This window comes from Schistocerca cancellata, chromosome 9 (assembly GCF_023864275.1).
Source record: "Schistocerca cancellata isolate TAMUIC-IGC-003103 chromosome 9, iqSchCanc2.1, whole genome shotgun sequence".
Classification (NCBI taxonomy): Eukaryota; Metazoa; Arthropoda; class Insecta; order Orthoptera; family Acrididae; genus Schistocerca; species Schistocerca cancellata.
The window spans coordinates 220,969,870-220,991,281 of NC_064634.1; the positions used below are offsets into that span (position 1 = coordinate 220,969,870).

At 41.3% G+C, this 21,412-nt stretch overlaps 1 protein-coding gene across 1 annotated transcript in view; it reads left to right on the forward strand.

Annotated features, from left to right (window-relative positions):
• The first annotated feature begins 203 nt into the window (after window positions 1-203).
• LOC126100884 (uncharacterized) overlaps window positions 204-21,412 on the forward strand; it is a 563,003-nt gene continuing 541,794 nt past the window's right edge. Inside the window, exon 1 of the mRNA XM_049911552.1 lies at window positions 204-279. The gene's annotated coding sequence lies outside the window, so the exon portion shown is untranslated. The remainder of the gene's footprint in view (window positions 280-21,412) is intronic.

A 21,412-nucleotide genomic window follows, 5' to 3' on the forward strand; every position in this document is an offset into this window, starting at 1 on the left:
GGAGCCACCTGTGCTGGGCAACACGTGGCGAAGACGGGAATTTCGTTTGCCAGGGGGCGTTATGACCTACTCGATCATTGGGTGGATCTCAGAAATGCCGTTGGAGGGATTTCGGCGACGATAGAGCGTTCGAGATTGGCCGAAACAATTCTTCCGCCGCATTTTCGTAAGCGAGGGAGACGGGAGAATCGTCGAGAGAGTGGGACTACGCCCTCAGCCAGCGAGCAGTACGGAACTGGAGGCGGCGTCTTGGCCATCGCCTCCGACTGGAGATACACGGTCTGTATCGCAGCACTGCACCAACGCGTGTTCCGTACAGAGTTTTGCGGCTAGAACTCTTTGTGTGCCCAGAAGCGAGATTTTCACCAACGCTCAACCACTTCCAACAACTTTACCTAATATTCTTGATCTGGTAAATATCCTTGCGAGATGCCGAATATTTATCAACGTAGCTGCCGGTAATAGGGGCTCGTAATTGCAAATTGTTAATGTGCCATTCTCAGGAGTGTATGGGTGGACAAAGAAATTCACATTTTTTTGTAAATTTTGATAGTTGTGGGGGATATCAAATTAAACTGCCTACAATCGAATTATCGACTTCATTTACCCTGTCCCAGTAAGCTTTACATGTACACTAGTCACTGCACAGCTTGCCCAGACGGGAAGGAGAGAAGGTTCGCGTTCTTCTATGTCAGTGACGGACAAATAAGCTTACACATGGCGACCGCTGCCAGGATTGTTCATAAATAGGCTTTTTTGTGACGTACTCGGATTTTCTAAATTTTTGTTAAAGGCGACTCTAATTTCAGATATTGGTTGTGGTGTTGGAAACTCTCGCAACTGAATAAGGCAGAAGGTTTGACGCAGCAATTGTGCGATGTAAGATAAATGATTTCTTGTGTTGTTGCTGAATCGTTGTGATTTTTTTATTTATTTTTTTGTTTTTCAGGATATTTGATATATCACGTAGTTTTATTCTTGTATATGTATTGACGCAAGAGAGTAACCTAGGACTACGTTGAAATATTGGTGGGACAGTGACAGAAATCACGCATGTTATGGACTTCCTATATCATGCGTAAGTGTAGTTTTCGCTAAATCGTCAAAAAAAAATTTCTATTCTTATTGTCTTTTGCAGTAAGTTTTATTTGAATTCTTTTTGTGATTTGATTTGTGTTTTATGTGCTGCATTTTGTGTAGTTAATTTTTATTTTGGGGGTAATAATCGATAGTACATGAGGACGCGTAGCCAAGCCAAGGCGGAAGAGCGAACGCAGGCTCGTGAGATAAGTATGGAAGGGTATAGTGAGAAAAATAGAATGTTGGTAGCCGCATAAGTTCACGAGGTATCGTTTGAGCATGAGCAAATGCAAGCAGTACGATCCAACACTGGTAACTTGGGTAGCAGAGGTTATTGTTATACTAGTGATGAAGGAGACAACTCCGAATCTGAAGTTGAATTCGAGTACCATGGCAGTAAAATTAATTTGAACCGGCAGGAGAATTATAGTCCGATACCAACCAGACGTTGCGACAGTGGGCCTCCGGCGTTTTGGGCAAGTCGGGCTAGCACCGTAAGAAGACCAATCGGACACGAATCTAACCATAACGATCACCGGGTAGAGAACGCTAGGCACTCGCGGAGACCGCGAAGTCCTGGAGGAACTGCGACGAGGGGACTGATGACCTCAGCTGTTAAGTCCCATAGTGCTCAGAGCCATTTGAACTGCGACGATAGATGAGTGGTCGCTCGCGCAATTGATAAGGAAGATGGATGAAATCAAGAATGATATCAAGGAAAATTTAGATGCACAAAGTAAAAGACCGATGAGAAATTAGATAGGATGCGTACAGGTTTGGAAACAAAAATGCTTTCCTTCGCGCAAGAAATTAAGAAAGAGTTAGGTCAAGTTAAAAAGGACGCAGTTCTGGCGAGACGAGACGCACGCGGTGCGAAACGGATTGCCCAAGAGGCTCGCGAGCAAACTAAGACGGCGACCTCCGTCGGAAAAAAGGAACTGACTAAACTGAAACATCGCCTGGACAAACTGCCGAAAGTTGCGGGAAGGTCATGACAGATTAATGCTGAAGAAGTAGTTGAAGAGATAATGGCGCAATGGAAAAATCCATCGACGAATGGGTCTCGCAGATCGTGCAGCAAGAACGCGAAAATCTTCGCACGCAGATAACTGGGGACGCGGTGCAGTCACAAGAGAACGCAGGAAATGTAACACCGCTAACTGGGGACACACAGTTTGGTTCGAATGGCTCTGAGCACTATGGGACTTAACAGCTGTGGTCATCAGTCCCCTAGAACTTAGAACTACTTAAACCTAACCAACCTAAGGACATCACACACATCCATGCCCGAGGCAGGATTCGAACCTGCGACCGTAGCAGTCGGACACACAGTTTCTGAACGGTGGCGGTGCAAGTAGCACGGGACAGAAGCAGTCAGGTCCTCCAACTCCCACTTACGAACCAAGTCCCATTTAAGCAACTAGACAGGTCGTGATGGGGAAAAATACGGTGCCCCTCATGGTTGCCGAGCCGAGGTCGGTACGAAGCAGCCATGAGAACTGTTTACCTTTGCAACTCGCAGAGCGGAGATTCCGGGAGTACTGAAACACAAATCAGTACGAACGGAGGAGACAGTACACCGCCGACATACTACAGTATACTGCAGGGTCATGGAAATGGACGTGCTCCAAGATACTGAAACGTCCCCTTTGAACAATTTTACATGTGAAACGTCCACTTAGAACAATTATACAAGCCTGTGCTTAACCTGACACACAATATTATTTAGCGCAACGCAATCTGACTTTCAATAACCCCTACAAAACAATGGCCCTGACTAACTTTAACCTATACCTTTTACAAATCACTTACCTCACAAAAATCTTCGCTACTCAAGCTACTGCAAAACAGCGAGCGCCACTACTGCCAGCTAAATAAAAGATTCAAACTACTGAAGGTACTAACTACTGATAGGGATAGTTAGCAAATGAAAGATATTAATAGAGGACAAACAATGTATTTACCTTAATATTCATAATTGACATTCAGTCTTACAGATTATCAAAACTCCGCCATCTCTCTCCCCACGTCCACCACTGCTGGCGGCTCACCTCCAACTGCCCAGCGCTACGCGCTGTTCGCATCCAGCTATAGCAGTTCATGACAACAATGGCAGACAACAATGCAAACTAGCCACATACTGCACACAGCACAGCCAGTGATTTTCATACAGAGTGCTATGTAACGTTGCCAATAAAAAACATAAACAGCCTACTTACATAGCCCCCATGCTCCCCACAAAAAATTTTACAAATTTTTTTGGGCAGTGGCCAATACAGATTTGAAAAAATTTTTCATAATTACAATAACAAAGATATCAAATGCACACACTTATTTATACAATGTTGGTCAAAAGCTAAAATTTTCTCACAGTCAATAAAGACAGTCCTGATCATTCACCACAGTAAAACTGCTGTTTCTTTTATCAAAGTCTGAGCAATAAAAGACAATGCACACGGAAGTAGTGGATGTCCATGCAGTCTTGAAGAAGTAGTGTTGTCCTTCTAACAGAAAGACAGTGCTGACTTTTGACATGCTGACAGGTAATGCGCCACAATGGAGCAAACCCACAGCAGAGTCAGTCGAAGTTGATGAATATTGGTAGGTAGGTCATCACAGAGTAGACCCACTGTAGTCCTGGTAGAGATTGTGGTATTGGTGAGTCAGCAAAGGTGTAGACCCACTGTAGTCCTGGTAGAGATTACGGTATTGGTGGGCCACCAGAGGTGCAGACCCACTGCAGTCCTTGCAGAAATAATGGTATTGGTGAGTCAGCAAAGGTGTAGACCCACTGTAGTCCTTGTAGAAATAATGGTATTGGTGGGTCATCAAAGATGCAGACCCACTGTAGTCCTTGTAGAGATGGCCAGCAGCCATCTGTTGTGACTGTGCAGGTGCACAATCACCATTGAAGAGGCTTGCGGATAATATAGCAAGTCCATAACCACCACTTGTGCATTCACAAAGTTTTTGGAATTGTCCTTAGAACCAGCAATGTTGTTATCCAGTCCCTTGCTGAATTATTAACACACGTGCAAACACTAACAGTCCCTACTTCTCACATATTGTCCATATACTATGACCAACAGAAATGTGTGCAGTGAAATGAATGCTTACAAGTTACTTAATTTGAGTAACTGGTGTCAATTACAATTATATAACATAAGAATACAATTACAAAGATACAAAATACATCATTAAAAACATAACAACACAGATAATACTTGTAGTACAGGCTTTACAACAGAATAGAAATAAACATATACATCAGTGTTACAGGAATGATGACATGAGTACAAAAATAAAAGATCAGAATCACTTTTGAAACGTCAACTTCACACATGAGCATTAAAACAAAACAGAATAAATAAAGTCTAAGCATCTTTACAAAGAAAATAACAGAGTATTAGAAAAATTCTACAACATAGCTCTCATCAGCTAAACACATAAAGACAGGAAAAACACAAATACACACGGGTACCCAAACACATAGTGGGATAACACAAAAGGAAAGGACAGGGTTTGTTTTCAGTGTAACATTTGGTACTGCAGTCCACCCCACAACTTCATTCGATAGATCTTTCGTCTTATTTCAACATTTGTTTCCACCAAAAAAATCCTATCCAAGCATGCTTTCTGTATTTATATGTTCACACATTGCTTACCTCATCATTTATTTCCAAGAAAATCCTACCTATACCTCGTTCGTGTATTCTATTCATATTTCTTTCAAAATAATTATTTCTGATTGTACAATAATCATTGGGGCCCAAATCTTTCTTCGCAATGCATTCTTTACCTATTCTCCATAGTCAGTTTCTTATATAGTCTACCCCCTCTTAAGCTAACTTAAATCTACTGAGCTCAGATATATATACCAAGGGACGAGGCAATGCAGCATCACAACAAATCAACACAAACAGGAATGACAAAAAATGCAAATTGGCAAAGCTAGCAGCATAAATTAGCAAAGCAAGTGCAATATTACAACTAATATAAGGCACTGTGCAGGAAACAAGAAAAACTAGCTTAGAAGAGTAACACAAAGTCCAATTCAGTAACACTATGCCTGGCAAACAGCAGCAACTTATACCTAAACATGACATAGCTCAAGCAGAAAAAATATTACAGTAAAAACAACAATGCAGACAAGGGAAATGCATATTCACATCTTAATGTCTATGTAATTAAAGTGGTCATCTTAATGTCTATGTAATTAAAGTGGTGCACCATAACAACTTATTGTAAAAAAATATTACCATGTACTTGAAAAGAAAATTTTGTTTTACTGTTGCTAGTTCCTTCTTATTGTTCTTTCCTTTCCAAGTGCTCCTTTTTTAAATAATGTGGATCATAAAATAATTATTTAATAGATCTGTTGACAGAAAGAGTTCACATTAGCAAATGCATTTTATTTTATCAAAGCAATGCTGTAACACAGCTGGAAACCAGATATCAAATGAAATAAGCAATTACGCAAACCAAAGCATAAAAATGTCATTCAGTAGTCATGTGACATTTCATTTCATAAGTTAATTGCTCTCAACTCTCGTACAAAGACTCTTGTCATAATCAGGTGTGCAGATGTAAAAATATTTCTTGTCAATTCATAAGCATTTCAATAATTAGCACAAAGTGCGAGTAATCATATGTTTTTAAGTAACGAGGGTGTCGCATTAGCGATGCCCTCTACAAAGGAATGTCATTAACAGAGGTATAGGCCTCTCTTTGTCCTTCTCTTCCACCTGTGCCTCTGGCACACCCTAATGGCTTACCTGAGCGTCTGAAAAGGCTTGTTCTCCAGGTGTCTGACACACCTGGGTGCCCACGTCGCATTATGTGCAGGTGGTCACTTAACTTTCTTACGGAAATATTTACGACAGCAGTTTCCGCTACAGTGACAGTCTCATATAAAAACATTTCACAGGTCAAGAATTTTATTGACATAAACATACCTCAACAGCATAATACACATCGTCGTCGTAAAAATAACATCATAACACCTCAGTCAAATGTCAAAAACGTCGTAGCTGCCTCCAATGATTTCAAAACCTAAAGAAAATTCTCTGCTCATTTCAGTAGTGTCATCTACCTCAAACGTACTTTAAAAATCATGATCTCATACCAAATACATCATTCAAAGCTCTCATAGTATCACAATGGTTCCAAAAAAATATGAACAGTGCACAAAGTACAGACAAAGTACAATTTCTTAAGTGTGAAGTAATCCAACTCTGTAATTGCGTAAACATGTGTCACTGACGTAGAAAAAAAATGTTTGTTTCTCTGTTAAATGATCAGATAGCTGTGTAATTTATGTGTTAGAGAAATATGGTACCGATGTGTTAAATTGTATAAGCAAATACCATATTAGCTAGGGCTCCTTGTGCTTGCCAAACACATGGTACACAAAGTAAGCGTGTACCCCCCTGAGGTTTATTGTAATTATACCCTCAGGTGTTACAGATTACAGCAATGGAATGAAATGTATCACGAAAAACTTTCTGTGTAATTCAAAAATCTTTAAAAATAAATGTTTTAAGTACAAAATTAATCACTCAAATACGTGTCCAGTAGCGCTAAATATGCGTCTTGCTGTAAGATAATCTCTGGGAAGTGTCGTAGTTATTGTCCTCCGAAAGCTAAGTTCTGCAGAAGTCAATGTACTTACCTCATGATACACAAAAGTGAAATGCTTTGCGTATAGATAACTTAGTTATTACGCTTATTGCCGTGATGAGGAAAGTACTGTGCTGTAACGTATTGTTGTGCTACAGAAAAGGCTATCTCATTGTAGCTATAGCACAAAAGTCACCACTAAAACATGTTTTACTTTACAGAAGAATTCAGAAAAACTGTGCAGATATCAAACAGATACACCGCAAAAGCAACATTGTAAATTGTCACTCATTAGTAACGTCGTGATATAATCGTGTAGCTGTCACACAAACCAACCACTGTGTCATCTGGCATTTCACAGAAAGCACCTCAAATCCAGAATCCACTCGTATGCAAACCAAAATGTTGCATGTTAACAGTTTCTTAAGTCTGACAAATTGTACAAGTAGCGTGAAGTGAAAATTGCAAAGACTAAGTTAAAAACAGATTATCTGTCAATAAATGGTTTTACATGAGAAATGTGGTGTAAACCTTTACTCTTCCTAGTACGCAGAGTTTCAACTTCAACGCAATTATCATGTGGTATACGTCGGATTCTGTAAGGTCCATTGTAAACTAGAAAGAATTTGTGACTCAAGTGTTTCTTCTTATGTGACAATGAATGAGCTTTAATGAGAACTTTCTGACCAATACATAATTTCTTTGCATTTGCTTTACCGTGTAGTTTTCTACTTTTGTCTGCTGCAGATTTTATATTTTTAAGAGCCAAATCAATTATGTCTTTGTGTCGAAGTTTACGTGTATTCGGGAAAGGTACAAGCTCTCTGATTCTGTTCGGAGGTTCTACATTCTTCAGTACAAGAGTAGGTGGTAAAGCAGTGGAATCATGAGGCATTTCATTCAGCACATTTTGAAATAAGTGTAAATATCTGTCCCAATGCTGATGCTTTCTGTGACAATAAAGTCTGCAAAGCTTATTGATTTCTTTCATAATCCGTTCAGACGGGTTACAGTGTGGTGAATACAATGAAATAAAAACAGGTTTGATTTTATGATTCCGAAGCATGCGTGACCAAACAGCAGATCTGAATTGCGGTCCGTTATCTGAAATGACTTTACTAACGTGTCCCACTTCACGTAAGAAATTTTTAACAAAGGCGTTGGATACAGACCGTCCAGTGGCTTTACGTAACGGAGTGAAAGAAACAAATTTTGAAGTAAGTTCAACAGCGACTAGAACGTACGAAAATCCATTCGATGTTGTGACAAGGGGTCCCAAGAGATCAACAGCAGCAAATTCTTTTAATTTGGAAGGAATAATAGGAAACAACGGAGCACGATGTGAGATAGTAGATGGTTTCGCCTTTTGACAAAGTTTACAAATAGACAAGACTCTTCGAATTCGCTTTTCCATATTGTTAAAATAACAAGTCGTTCGAAGAATATGATAACATTTTCGTGGACCAAAATGTGCGTAGCTGAAATGAATGTACCAAATGAGCTTATTAACAAAATCGTCTGGAATGCAAAGTACCCATAGCTTGTCATCAACAGTGCAGCGTTTGAAAAGTATGTTGTTTCTAACCAGGTAATAATGCCGAATCTGAGTGTGTGTCTTTTCATGCCATTTACTTTTGATATCTTTCCAAATCGGATCTTTATCTTGTTCATGAGCAATGTCCTTTAAAGATGTGGTGATGAAGTTTTCAAAGGCGACTTTCTGAATGTAAAGAATACTGAAATTTTTCTCAAGGTTGCCTTCTGTGTTACTTTTCTCAAGCCCAGCCGGTGCGCGTGACAGCGAGTTCGCAACAATGTTCTCCTTGCCGGGAATGTAGACTATTGTGAAGCGGAATTCTTGCAGAAACAATGCCCAACGTTTTAACCTATCATGATTTAATTTTGAAGACATAAGAAACTGTAATGCACGATGATCACTGTATACTTTTACGTGCTTACCAGAAAGAAAGAAACGGAATTTGTTAAATGCCCAAACGATAGCTAAAGCTTCTAATTCAGTAACGGAATAATTTTTTTCAGATTTTGTTAGCACTCGGCTAGCAAAAGCAATGGTTTTCTGAACAGTAGTGTCATTTTCTATAGCTTCTTGAAATAAGTGGGCATCAAGACCGACTTTAGAAGAATCCGTGCTAAGGCAGAAATCTTGTGACAGATCTGGATGAGCTAGTATTGGCGCGTGAAGTAACGCTTCTTTCAAAGAATTGAATTCCAACTGTGCTTGTTCGTCCCAGTTCCAAATAGTACTTTTTCCAGTGAGAGAACAAAGTTTTGGTGTAACTAGAATATGCATATTCAGAAAACGACGATAAAAATTTACGAGACCTAGAAAACTACGGACTTGTTTTTTTGTGGATGGAACTGGAATGGCTCTGATTGCTTCTAACTTTTCAGGATCCGGCTGAATGCCTTCAGAAGAAATAATATGTCCCAAAAACTTCACCTTTGACCTACCGAATTCAGACTTTTCCAAGTCAACTGTAATTCCAGATTCTGCAAAAATACGTAACAAACTGTTGAGGATGCGGTTATGTTGTTCCCATGAAGCTTCTGCTATTAGAATATCGTCCACATATAAGGTGATGTGACGTTTTAAGAACTCAGGTAATATGGAATTTAACCCACGAATGAATGCTGCCGAAGAAATGTTCAAACCAAAAGGAAGTTTCCGAAACTGATAACAAACGCCGAAACAAAGGAAAGCTGTGTATTTTCTGCATTCTGGATGAAGTTCGATCTGATAAAAGCTGGATCTGAGATCAATGGAAGACAACACTTTTACACCATTAAAATTTTGAAGAAGTTCTTCCATCGTCTGTGGCCTATCTGTTTCAGGAATGATGATAGTATTGATTTGTCTCGAATCTAAGACAAGCCTGATCGATCCATTTTTCTTCTCAACAACATGTAACGGATTGTTGTATGAGCTTACTGCAGGCTCAATAATGCCCTCGTCAAGCATAGATTGTATTTCTGTTCTAACACGGTCCCTATAATGTGCTGGAATTACATATGGTCTAACACAAAATTTAGTATGCTCACGAACACGAAATTGGTATTGAAATCCCTTGATTGTTCCTGTTTTGTGAGTAAAAACTGTGGAATGTGCTTGTAAAATCTCAAAAAGGTCCTGCCTATCAGTGTCATTACAATTCTCAATTGTTTGAATTTTATTCTGAATTAACTCATTAATTTCAAATATGCCATTGATGTCATCCCTGTCAGTACTTGCAGAGTGATTGTTTGTGTCTAGTTCCGTAGAAAATTCCGAACTGTTATCTAACAGAAGGTAAAGCCGATTAATTTCCTCATCATGGTTTGAGAGCCAGTCTTCAAATTTCAAAGCTATTGACTTACCTTCTTTCTCTAAACTTATTTCAGCATCGTTAAAGTTTAAGATTGCTTTGTATTCATTCAAAAAGTCTACTCCCAGTATAATTTCCGTCGACAATAATGGAACAATAAGAAAGTTCATAGAGAAGCTGTGGCTTTGGCAAAAGAATTCTAAATTGGTTTGTTGGCGTACATCTACACTTTTTCCAAAGATTGCACCTTGTAATTTAATCTTACGTAACGGAAGTGTGGGGCAATCGTTCGATTTGTTGCATTTGCTAAAAGCTGTTTCACTAATTACTGAAATGGGACTGCCAGAGTCAAGTACTGCCGTAAATTTTACGTCATTTACAGTAATGTGAATCACAGGATATGCAATGTTATTATGTTTTACGTCGTGTTCCTGGAGTAAGATGTCCCTAATGTCTTCCATTTTTACGTAATTACTAGCTACGGCAGCTCCGTCGTCAGTTTCATAAGTACGTCTTGTGGCTGCCAGTGGTGTGAGTCATCGCCTATTGTCTCTTTGTTGGCGCGCGTCGTTATTGGGATTTGGAGGCCTAACTTCCACAAATTCGCCTTGCCCAGAGGGCCCAGCTCTGTTTAAAACTCGCCAGTTCTGATGCAATTCAGGTCTGTCGTTACGATCATATCGTCTGTCGTCATGTCGGTAGGTTCGATAGTTTCTTTCTTGTCGGTCATGTGGTGGAGAATTTCTGCCTGAGTCGTAACTGCGTGCTGGACCGTTGCGTCTAAAGTTATTCTGTCTCCCTTGATAATAGTTATATTGGTTCCCATATTGTCTGTTTCTCTGATTGTCTCTGTGATAGTCATTACCGCGGAAAGGTGATCTTTCCCTGTAACTATTACTCTGCCAGTGGTTGTCATATGGGTGGTGTCTGTTTTGGTCACGATTTACGTTGTAAGAATAGGTTTGTCGTGGCCATTTATTGTTTCTGTCGTCACGGAATTGTGACGGATGTGACCTGTAGTGATTGTTTTCCTGTTTTCGCATCCCGCGACTGTCTGTGTCAATTTCCAGTTCTTGTAACAATCCCTGAAAAGCTTCAATGTCGTCTTTGCAACGTCCTGCCAAAATAATATATCGTAAATGTTCAGGCAGTTTGATTAAGCAAATGCGGATGAGTTCTGAGGGGCTGTATGGGTTTGATAGGTACTGATTCTTGTGCAACATGTCTTCAAAATATTTGACAAGACTGGAAAATTCAGATTGTTCAAAGTGTTTCATCATCATGATGCTATGTTTTACGCGATCTTGTGTAGCTTGTGACCAATATGCTGAGAGGAAGGCATGGTAAAATTCTCCTTCACTGTGGCAATCGTGAATGACCGATCGCATTCTTACAGCTGGTTCATTCTCTAAGTAGCCACACATAAATTCTAATCTGTGCTCCAATGACCAGTTGGGAGGAAAACAATGAGAGAATTGATGGAGCCATGCTTGTGGATGAATGTCGTTGCCAGAATTCTTAAATGTTTTGAATTTACGTGTAGTAATGAACAGCTTATAGTCAAAATCATCGTGTCGGCGAGTAGCATGTCGGTCATTGTCACGTCGTTTCGGCGGTTCCATCTCAAAATTCGGTGTACCTTGCCAATTTCTTTCATAATTACCGAAATGCCCTGTGTTATTATTTTGTGGCTTTTCCGTATTTCTAAGTTCCTCTTCCCGTGTTGGAGCGCGAGTGTCCTCTGAAATATGTAATTCTTGTATCACCTGTGTCAACTGATCTTGTACTTCCCGGATTTCTCTTTTGTACTGTGTATTAATTTGATTTTGATTTTGTCTGAATTTTCTAATTTGTTCATACTCTTCTGTGTCAGTGAAGGCTACGGGTCTTGTGTCATTCAGATCATCATCTACCTTTGTAGATAAGTTAGTGACCTGATCCGAAAGTTCAGCTACTTTCTCCGATAGTGAACACATTTCCTCAGTGTGTTTTTCTGAACCAAGTTTCAGAGTGTCCATTTGTGTTGAAATCGAATCTACTGTGTTCTTTAAGTTTTCCTGAGTTTTTGCCAGTTGCGTAACCGAATCGGTAGATGCAACTGAGTCAATTTTAGCCCACAAGGTCTCATGATTTTCATGAACAATGGTTTGCAGCTCTTTTATGGCTGCTTCGTGATTCTGTAATGCATTTTCATGCCGCGAAAAAATAGGCTGAAAATGCTCACAAATTTGTGTTTTTACGTCATTACAGACCTTTTGACATTTCGATTCAATGTTATGTAACTCAGCAGTTAAATCTTCACGTGTTTGTTCGAGAGTTTGTTCCAATGAGTCTAACTTTTGAAGATTTTGTTCCATCGTGTCTAACTTTTTAAGATTTTGTTCCACTGCGTCTAACTGTTGCTGTGTTTGTCTCTGGTGTTGTTCCATTGTGTCTAACTTCTGAAGCTTTTCTCCCATTTGTTGCATTAATTGTAATAACAATGCATTGGTGTCTGAAACATTTTCCTCAGTGCTTTTCGGCAGTGAATTTGCACCGGCAACATTCACATTTTGACAAGCTGAAAATGTGTCTTGACTTACTTGAGAAAACGGTGAGGACGCAAAACCTGAATCTACAGTATTTGCAAAATTGTGTCCTATCATTTCGGATTCCTGAGGCGAGCTGTTGCCGACCGATCGATCGATAATGCTTCCCTGTTCACTACCTGTTTCACTGCCTACGCCATTGTCTGACGCCCGCTCCATTTCCTTATGCACAGTTACTAAATTACTACTTTGAACATTAGTAAATTCATTACTCGGCGGCGCTGATAAGCTACGCTCGTCGTCACTATTATTTCTCAATTTAGTTTGGAGCCTAGTGTTACGTTTTTCACACGCCATTATTGTCACAATATTTCACACGATAACACAGAAAAGCACAATTTGAATAGCAAAAATAAGAGAACACATTAACATAGCACTGAAAATAATATCTAGTTAATTGCAAGCGTAGCTGCGAAATACTTGGTGCAAATCTATATGCATGCCACAACTGTTTTACTGTACAACAATGAAAGACTGCAACTACCAAGGAGATTCTCTCTACAATTACGCGCTAAAGCTACACTAAATACACAAACTACAAGAAAAAATCAGAAGATTCCAGTGAGGTATCCTAGGCTAAGGGTCGACATATGAAACGTCCCCTTAGAACAATTTATACATGTGAAACGTCCACTTAGAACAATTATACAAGCCTGTGCTTAACCTGACACACAATATTATTTAGCGCAACGCAATCTGACTTTCAATAACCCCTACAAAACAATGGCCCTGACTAACTTTAACCTATACCTTTTACAAATCACTTACCTCACAAAAATCTTCGCTACTCAAGCTACTGCAAAACAGCGAGCGCCACTACTGCCAGCTAAATAAAAGATTCAAACTACTGAAGGTACTAACTACTGATAGGGATAGTTAGCAAATGAAAGATATTAATAGAGAACAAACAATGTATTTACCTTAATATTCATAATTGACATTCAGTCTTACAGATTATCAAAACTCCGCCATCTCTCTCCCCACGTCCACCACTGCTGGCGGCTCACCTCCAACTGCCCAGCGCTACGCGCTGTTCGCATCCAGCTATAGCAGTTCATGACAACAATGGGAGACAACAATGCAAACTAGCCACATACTGCACACAGCACAGCCAGTGATTTTCATACAGAGTGTTATGTAACGTTGCCAATAAAAAACATAAACAGCCTACTTACAATACGAGGAGCAGTTCGACCATGAAAAGCACTTAAGCCTACGAAGATTCCAACACTAACGAGAGGACAATAATGTTATGCACCCTCGGACTTTTATCTCCCAATTCACAGAAGCATTGCCACCGCATTGGCCAGCGCGGAAACAGATCGACCTTGTATGTGCACATTTAGAAGGGTTGCTGGCAGAAACGATGCTTAAATGTGGGAAGTCTTGCGAATCGTTCGAAGAATTTCGGTCAATATTTCTCCATCGATACTGGTCACAGAGTACTCAGACTAGAATAAACACAAAAAGATGACGGTTAAAGACATGGAAACTGCAGGCTTCAAAAGCGCAGTGAAATTCCTTGACCACATGGTCAAGAAAAATGAATTCCTAGACAACCCGTATACGAATAACGAGATTATCTGTATTTGCTACATGAAGCTGCCGACACGTTACCAACAAAATCTGATAGGTAAATGCGGAGACGATGTGGAGGGCTTCAGAAATATACTGAAAGAAGTCGAATTCGTGCTGAACGAGGAGCTGGCGCGTAACCGTAAAAGAGATAGAGAAACGAAAGTCGTGTCACAAAATTTCAACGCACGAGCAGATCAAAAACGGGTGAACCAATGGCATAGTAGTAACAGCTGGCAAACGCATAACGGTCTACAGGAAGAAAAAACGAATATCGGTAATAAATGGAGGAAAGAAAAGTGGGGCAACAACCAGCCGTGGTCGCAAGGACACCCACAACCGAACTTTACATCTCACAAAAGACGAGAAAACAATCCGCAGACAACAGATATTATGGGGCCAAATCCTGGGCGTGCACAGATAGAAGACGTGCACGAACAGCCATGACTAGCCAAAGTTGCAGGGACGGTGGCACAAAAACTCGAACCACGTTTCGGAAACCACCACAGCTACATGCTCATTTATGAGGATATTAGGGAATCGCTCTTAGAAGACAGGGAGGAAGGTGACTGACAGAAATCCATGAGGCAATACAAGGAAAAGTGGCGGTACTGGAAGACATAACCGGTGCAGAGAGAATAGAATTAGAGAGAGTGCTCAGAAGAAATGCGGAGGTATTTCTTCCGAAACCGGGAGCCATAAAAGGGTTTCAATATAGGTTTAGAGTAAGGACGCATGTTCCCTTCCGTGTACCTACCTATCCCATTCCGCTGGTATATCGGAAACAGGTGGTGCTCGAACTTCAGGAAATGCTAAGAGACGGAGTAATAGAAGAGGCTACGTCCACGTACAACAGCCCCTTGCGTGTAGTAGAGAAAAAGAATGGAAAAATCCGCCTGATCCTAGACTTCCGTTAAATTAATACCATAATCATTCCAGAAATGGATAGACCAGAGACGCTAGAGGAGCTGTTGCAGAAGTTTGACGGCGTATCGATCTTTTCTTCGGTCGACTTGCGAAGTAGTTTTTGGCAAATAGTGTTGGCACCAGAGTGTCGCAAATATACAGCCTTTCTAGCATTCGGCCGATGTTACCAGTTCAGACGTTTACCTTTCGGGCTAAATGTATCTTCAGCTGCATTCATTCGCGGTCTGGGAAAGATACTGAATGACACGTTGAAGGAGCGCCTCACGTGCTATGTAGATGACATTTTGATAGGGAAAAATTCGTGGGAACGGCACAACGAGGTGTTAGGGATGTTGCTGGACAAACTGCGCGAGCACGGCGTCACGGCAGACATCGAGAAATCGTGTGTCGGAACCAAGGAAGTGGACTTCCTAGGGCACGTTATTTCGTCAGAAGGGATCACCCCAAATCCTGAGAAATTGGAAGCAATAGCCCAATTGGCTGCTCCAAACTCTCGGAAGAGTTTACGTAGGTTCCTCGGAGTAATTAGCTTTTTAAAGCGATTCATACACATAGAGAAGTTAGCCACACCCCGGCTCTGTGCACTGACAGGGAAGAACACGCCTTTTGTCGGGGACGAGGTAGCCGATGGGGAATTTAGGAGTCTGAAGCAGGCACTCCTTGAGACTCCTATTCTCGCCCATCCCAATCTTGAACAGGACTTCTGAATGGCCACCGGCCGTATGGCCGAGCGGTTCTAGGCGCTTCAGTCTGGAACCGCGTGACCGCTACGGTCGCAGGTTCGAATCCTGCCTCGGGCATGGGTGTGTGTGATGTCCTTAGGTTAGTTAGGTTGAAAAGTCCCCTTAGAAAAATTTATACACGACTGTGCTTAAACTGACACACAATATTTTTAGCGCAACGCTATCTGACTATAAAAGATCCCTGCAAAAGAATGGCCCTGAGTAACATTAAACTATACCTTTCAGAAATCACTTACCTCACAAAAATCTTCATTACTCGAACTACTGCAATACAGCGAGCGCCACTACTGCCAGCTAAATAAAAGATTCAAACTACGGAAGGCACTAACTACTGATAGGGATAGTTAGCAAATGAAAGATATTAATAGAGAACAAACAATGTATTTACCTTAATAGTCATAATATATAGAGCAGTTCATGACAAATTACAAAACTCCGCCATCTCTCTCCCCACATCCACCACTGCTGGCGGCTCACCTCCAACTGCGCAACGTTACGCGCTGTTCACATCCAGCTGCCGCTGCCCAACACTACAATGGCAGACAACAATGCAAACTAGCCACAGACTGCACACAGCACAGCCAGTGACCTTCATATAGAGCGCTACGTAACGTTGCCAATAAGAAAACATAAACTGCCTACTTACATAGCCCCCATGCTCCCCACAAAAAATTTTACAAATTGTTTTGGCCAGTGGCCAATAACAATTTGATAAAATTTTTCATAATTACACTAACAAAGATATCCAATGCACACACTTATTGATACAATTTTGGTCAAAAGCTAAAATTTTCTCACAGTCCATAAAGACAGTCCAGATTGTTCATCACAGTAGAACTATTCCGTAACGGAACTGGAAGCTTTGGCGTTAGTTTGGGGATTCCAAAAATTTCGGTACTTCTTGTTTGGCCGTAGAACCCGCGTGTATACGGACCATCGAGCGCTCGAATTCTTCCAAACAGCAAAGCTCACGCATGTTCGACTGGCCCGGTGGATTTTGTTGTTACAAGAATTTAACTTTACAACCATTTATGTACCGGAGCCGTCAAACGTCATCGCTGACATGTTGTCACGATCGCCAATTGGTGGAAATGACACCCAGCTACGGGAGAGAGATGACGAACCGTTTTCTCTCTACTAAAGGTGGCGTTTGAGAACTACGTGGCTGTTTCGATGAAAGATATTCAGAAAGAACAGGATAAGGATCCGCACCTGTTGACAATCAAACAAAAATACCGAGATAAGACACAAGTAAAGATTAGGCACCACTACTTGATGCGCAAGAGTGTGCTTTTCTATCGGAGGAACGTCGACAGCTCCCTAGTATGTGTGCCGGAAGAGCTGATCAACAAGGTCATCTGGTACACGCATTTTAGCTATTCCCACTTCCGCGCTCGGAAGTGTTTCTTGAAGTTGCGGAGCGTATGCCACTTCTGTAACATGGAGAGGAGAATAAGGGCGGTGTTGCGTTACTGTAAGGTTTGGCAGAAAGGGAAAACTAGCACGGTCACCATGCAGGCACCAATGTTTCCAATTGCCCTACAAAGCTACGAGAGACTGCGGCGTCGGATTTAATGGGCCCCCTAAACAGAACAAGGAGGGGCTATTGCTACATACTGGTAGTAATTGAGCTGACGTCGAAGTATGTAACGCTGACACCTTTGAAAAGGGCTACGGGTCTCAATGTCAGTCAAGCTTTGCGCCGAGATTATTTAAACCAAGTTGAGCACGTCGACCGTATTATATCTGACAACGGTCCTCAGCACAGGTCAGAACAGTGGCAGGCAACCGTTCGGGTATACAATATCAAGCCTATTTACATCTCTAGGTACAAACCAAGTTGTAACCCCACTGAACGAACGATTATGCCATAGGTGGTAAATCATTGGAAGCGGTAACGACCGTAAAATACTTAGGAGTTACTATCCGGAGCGATCTGAAGTGGAATGATCACATAAAACAAATAGTGGGAAAAGCAGGCGCCAGGTTGAGATTCATAGGAAGAATTCTAAGAAAATGTGACTCATCGACGAAAGAAGTAGCTTACAAAACGCTTGTTCGTCCGATTCTTGAGTATTACTCATCAGTATGGGACCCTTACCAGGTTGGATTAATAGAAGAGATGCTGAACAAGCTCCAGTGGCGGACACTACAAGAAAGGCGTTACGCAATACGGAGAGGTTTATTATCGAAATTACGAGAGAGCACATTCCGGGAAGAGATGGGCAACATATTACTACCGCCCACATATATCTCGCGTAATGATCACAACGAAAAGATCCGAGAAATTAGAGCAAATACGGAGACTTACAAGCAGTCGTTCTTCCCACGCACAATTCGTGAATGGAACAGGGAAGGGGGGATCAGATAGTGGTACAATAAGTACCCTCCGCCACACACCGTAAGGTGGCTCGCGGAGTATAGATGTAGATGTAGATGTAGATGAAGGATTTGGGAGCGATGTGCCGCATGTACTGTTCGAGACGACATGAAACATGGGACGTCTTTCTTAAAGACTTTGAGGAGGTTATCAATGAAATGCCCCATAGCACCACACTTCTTCCCCCTGTGACAGAGCTTAAGAACACCTATCCGCCGGACAGATTTCAGGAGCTTGTAGATTTTCCCCCACGCCCAAGATTAAGACACGGGGAGATTGTACGCCAGGCGTTGCAAAACATTAGGGTGGCTGCACATTCGCGTAAGGTGAGCTCGGGCAAGTCGGCAGTAGTGAGGACATTTTCAATCAATGACAAAGTGTTGGTGAAATCTCACTGCTTGTCTAATAAACAGAAGGAAGTGTGCAAAAAGTTCTTCGCTCTGTATCATGGCCCTGTGCGGGTGCGGCGAATTCCCCATCCCAATGCCGTTGAACTAGTGAGCCTAAAAACCGGAAAGTCTTTGGGAGTGCACCATATCACACATGTGAAGCCCTATGTGGGATGTATGAGGCCATGTTGTTCTGTTTTTGTAAATAATGTTAATGTTAGTTATATGTTAGAAATATATTTGTTATGGTATGTTTTTGTGTGTATGTTGTTGTTTAGTAACTAAGGGGTACATTTGGGCAAACATGGCCTACAGTTCTGTCCATAAGAAGTCAGTAATTCGTGGTTCAAGCGACGTTATAGTGGTCAATAAATGTGCAGAATGTTAGGTAAACAATGGAGAAATTATCGGTTACAGTAAAGCAGAAAAATGACTAGGTAGCTGAATCCGTGGCGGACATCTTGACCAGCGAGCTCGTTGAAACAGACGAGGAAAACGCAACGAGCGTTGGTTCTAGGAGTTACCGAACAGATTTTTCGTGAAGCTATAGAGAGTTTTTTTAATGCATTTGGTACTTACCAGCAGAGTCGGGGTGACCTGCAAAATTATGTGAAGAAGTTCATCGTCAGGGTGACGTGAACTGGGGAAGTATGTGTTGAGAGGGCTCTGCGCAGTTGCGAGAGTGGTGTTTTATTTGTGGTTGATGGGATAAGACTGTGCGCGGTTGCGAGAGCGGATATCAACCCTAAAGAAGGGTACAGGATGCTAAGGAAGATAGAATAGTCTTATGAAAAAATCTCAAGGGACCCATGACATGACGCGGTGTTGCATAGGAAGAAATAAAGTAAATATTGTACGGTTAATCACTCTTTATGTTCATCAGGTCCAACCAGGCACAATTACACAAACAAAGTTATGTGAAACCACATTGGCTTCCAGTTGAAGAGGAAATTTGGAAGGAGAACTAAACCACAAAAAAAGGGTTTTGAAGTAAGAGCAAGGAGAAATGGGTAACAATCACGACCGGCAAGAAATCAGAATAACTAAAATACTAATCAAGGAATCACGCACAAGCGAGAGCTGGTGACTGTGCTTGATTTTTTTTTTTTTTTTTTTTTTTGTGTTCACAGGAGGACATTGGCGACATATCTTCATGTGCACGAAGATCCTACATATCGTCATTCCTCTTCCTGCATAATAATAATAACTTTAAATGTTTTTTTAAATATATGTATATATGAAATATATTTTTAACTGTTCAGATGCTGGACAACATACAAACAACATTCTGACAACATACTACAGACATGAGACACCTGCCAAAAAAAAGGTTTTTTTATTTACAATTTTGTAAAAAAAAAACTTGTTCATTCAATTACATCTGTAAATTGATTAATTATGATGTCTGTTAAGTTAGAAGAATCACTTAAGTATAGCTTTATGCCACTCCATTAGACTTAGTTCACCCACATTGTGAAGTCAAAAAGGTGCCATTTAAGTTAAGACAAGGAAAAATAAATCTATGTTGTATGTACCGATTGCAGATGAGGTGTGACTACCAAAGGGAGCACGGTATGCAGAGAAGCACTAGTGGCGAGACAGCTGTGAGTAAGCACGGCCTTTGACCTAATGGAAAGCTGAACGGCAAACAGAGTAAGGACAGTGTCACACCGCAGTCAGCAGCTGTGTGTCACCGAGACCGACAGGTTCCTATTGTTCGGCTGAGGCAGCGGCGTCCGATATCGGCTAACAAGCGGTCAACAACTTGTAATCTGGTTAGAACACGCGCGGATCACTCGAGGTGGGGCCTACTTCAGTGAAAGTTACACGGCTACACTTGGTGGGAACAGTTGCATACATCCACCTCTCGTCCCCGACTATTATCGGATCAGGCTGACTCCGTAATTATAGCGGTACCGTGAAGACGGGACTTAAGAAGAGGAGGTCTCTGCAGGAGCGGAGGCTTCCAGAAGAGTTGGAGATAGGGAATAAAGAAGTCGAGGTGCCGCTATAGAGTCAGTCAAGAAGACGACGAGTACTTTATCGTTATCGTAAGACGAGGATGCAAGATGTACGAGTGCGCCAACAGAGAAACGATAACCGTACCTTTCCGCCTATGACCCCTGCCGTGTGTCCCAGCTAAGCCAGAGCGCACAAGTTAGGCGATAAACGCCACTGACGCCACGACCGACAAAAACAGTACGCCGCGCCGACGAGCGCGACACACCGCCGAACGTCTACAGCGGAGTTGCATGCGACTTATGTGCATTACAGCGGGCGTAGACAACACGGATGACGCTCCAGAACCTCGCCAACGCCTCTAAAGGCAGTAGCTCACTGCTAGACAGAGCGACTCCCACATCAGTAAAATGCAGCGTCCCATAAACAAATCATTGCCACTCACTTTCCAAAAATGAACTAGTGCCATTGCTTCTCCTGTGCAAAACCCAAAGAACAGTCAGTGTCACTCCCCTGAAGAATTCTCTCAACAGAGACAATCTTTTTTTTTTGTGTTGAAAAAACAATTGTGAACCAAAGTTCAGAACAATCATAAAGGGCTTGCGTTGAATTTTGATTGATCTTAAATTTGCTTAATCATTCACTGTTGAATCTTGGCGGTTGAAGTAACGATGAGTCTGTTCATTTAGATTCTTTTTACATGAATCCTTGTTGTATTATACAGTTCTGGTGCAAATTAATATGTTTGACTTTGTTTTGTGTATTATATATTCGTGTGTTCATATTTAATGTTTTGTGAAGATGATATATGTTCATGATTTTTGTACAA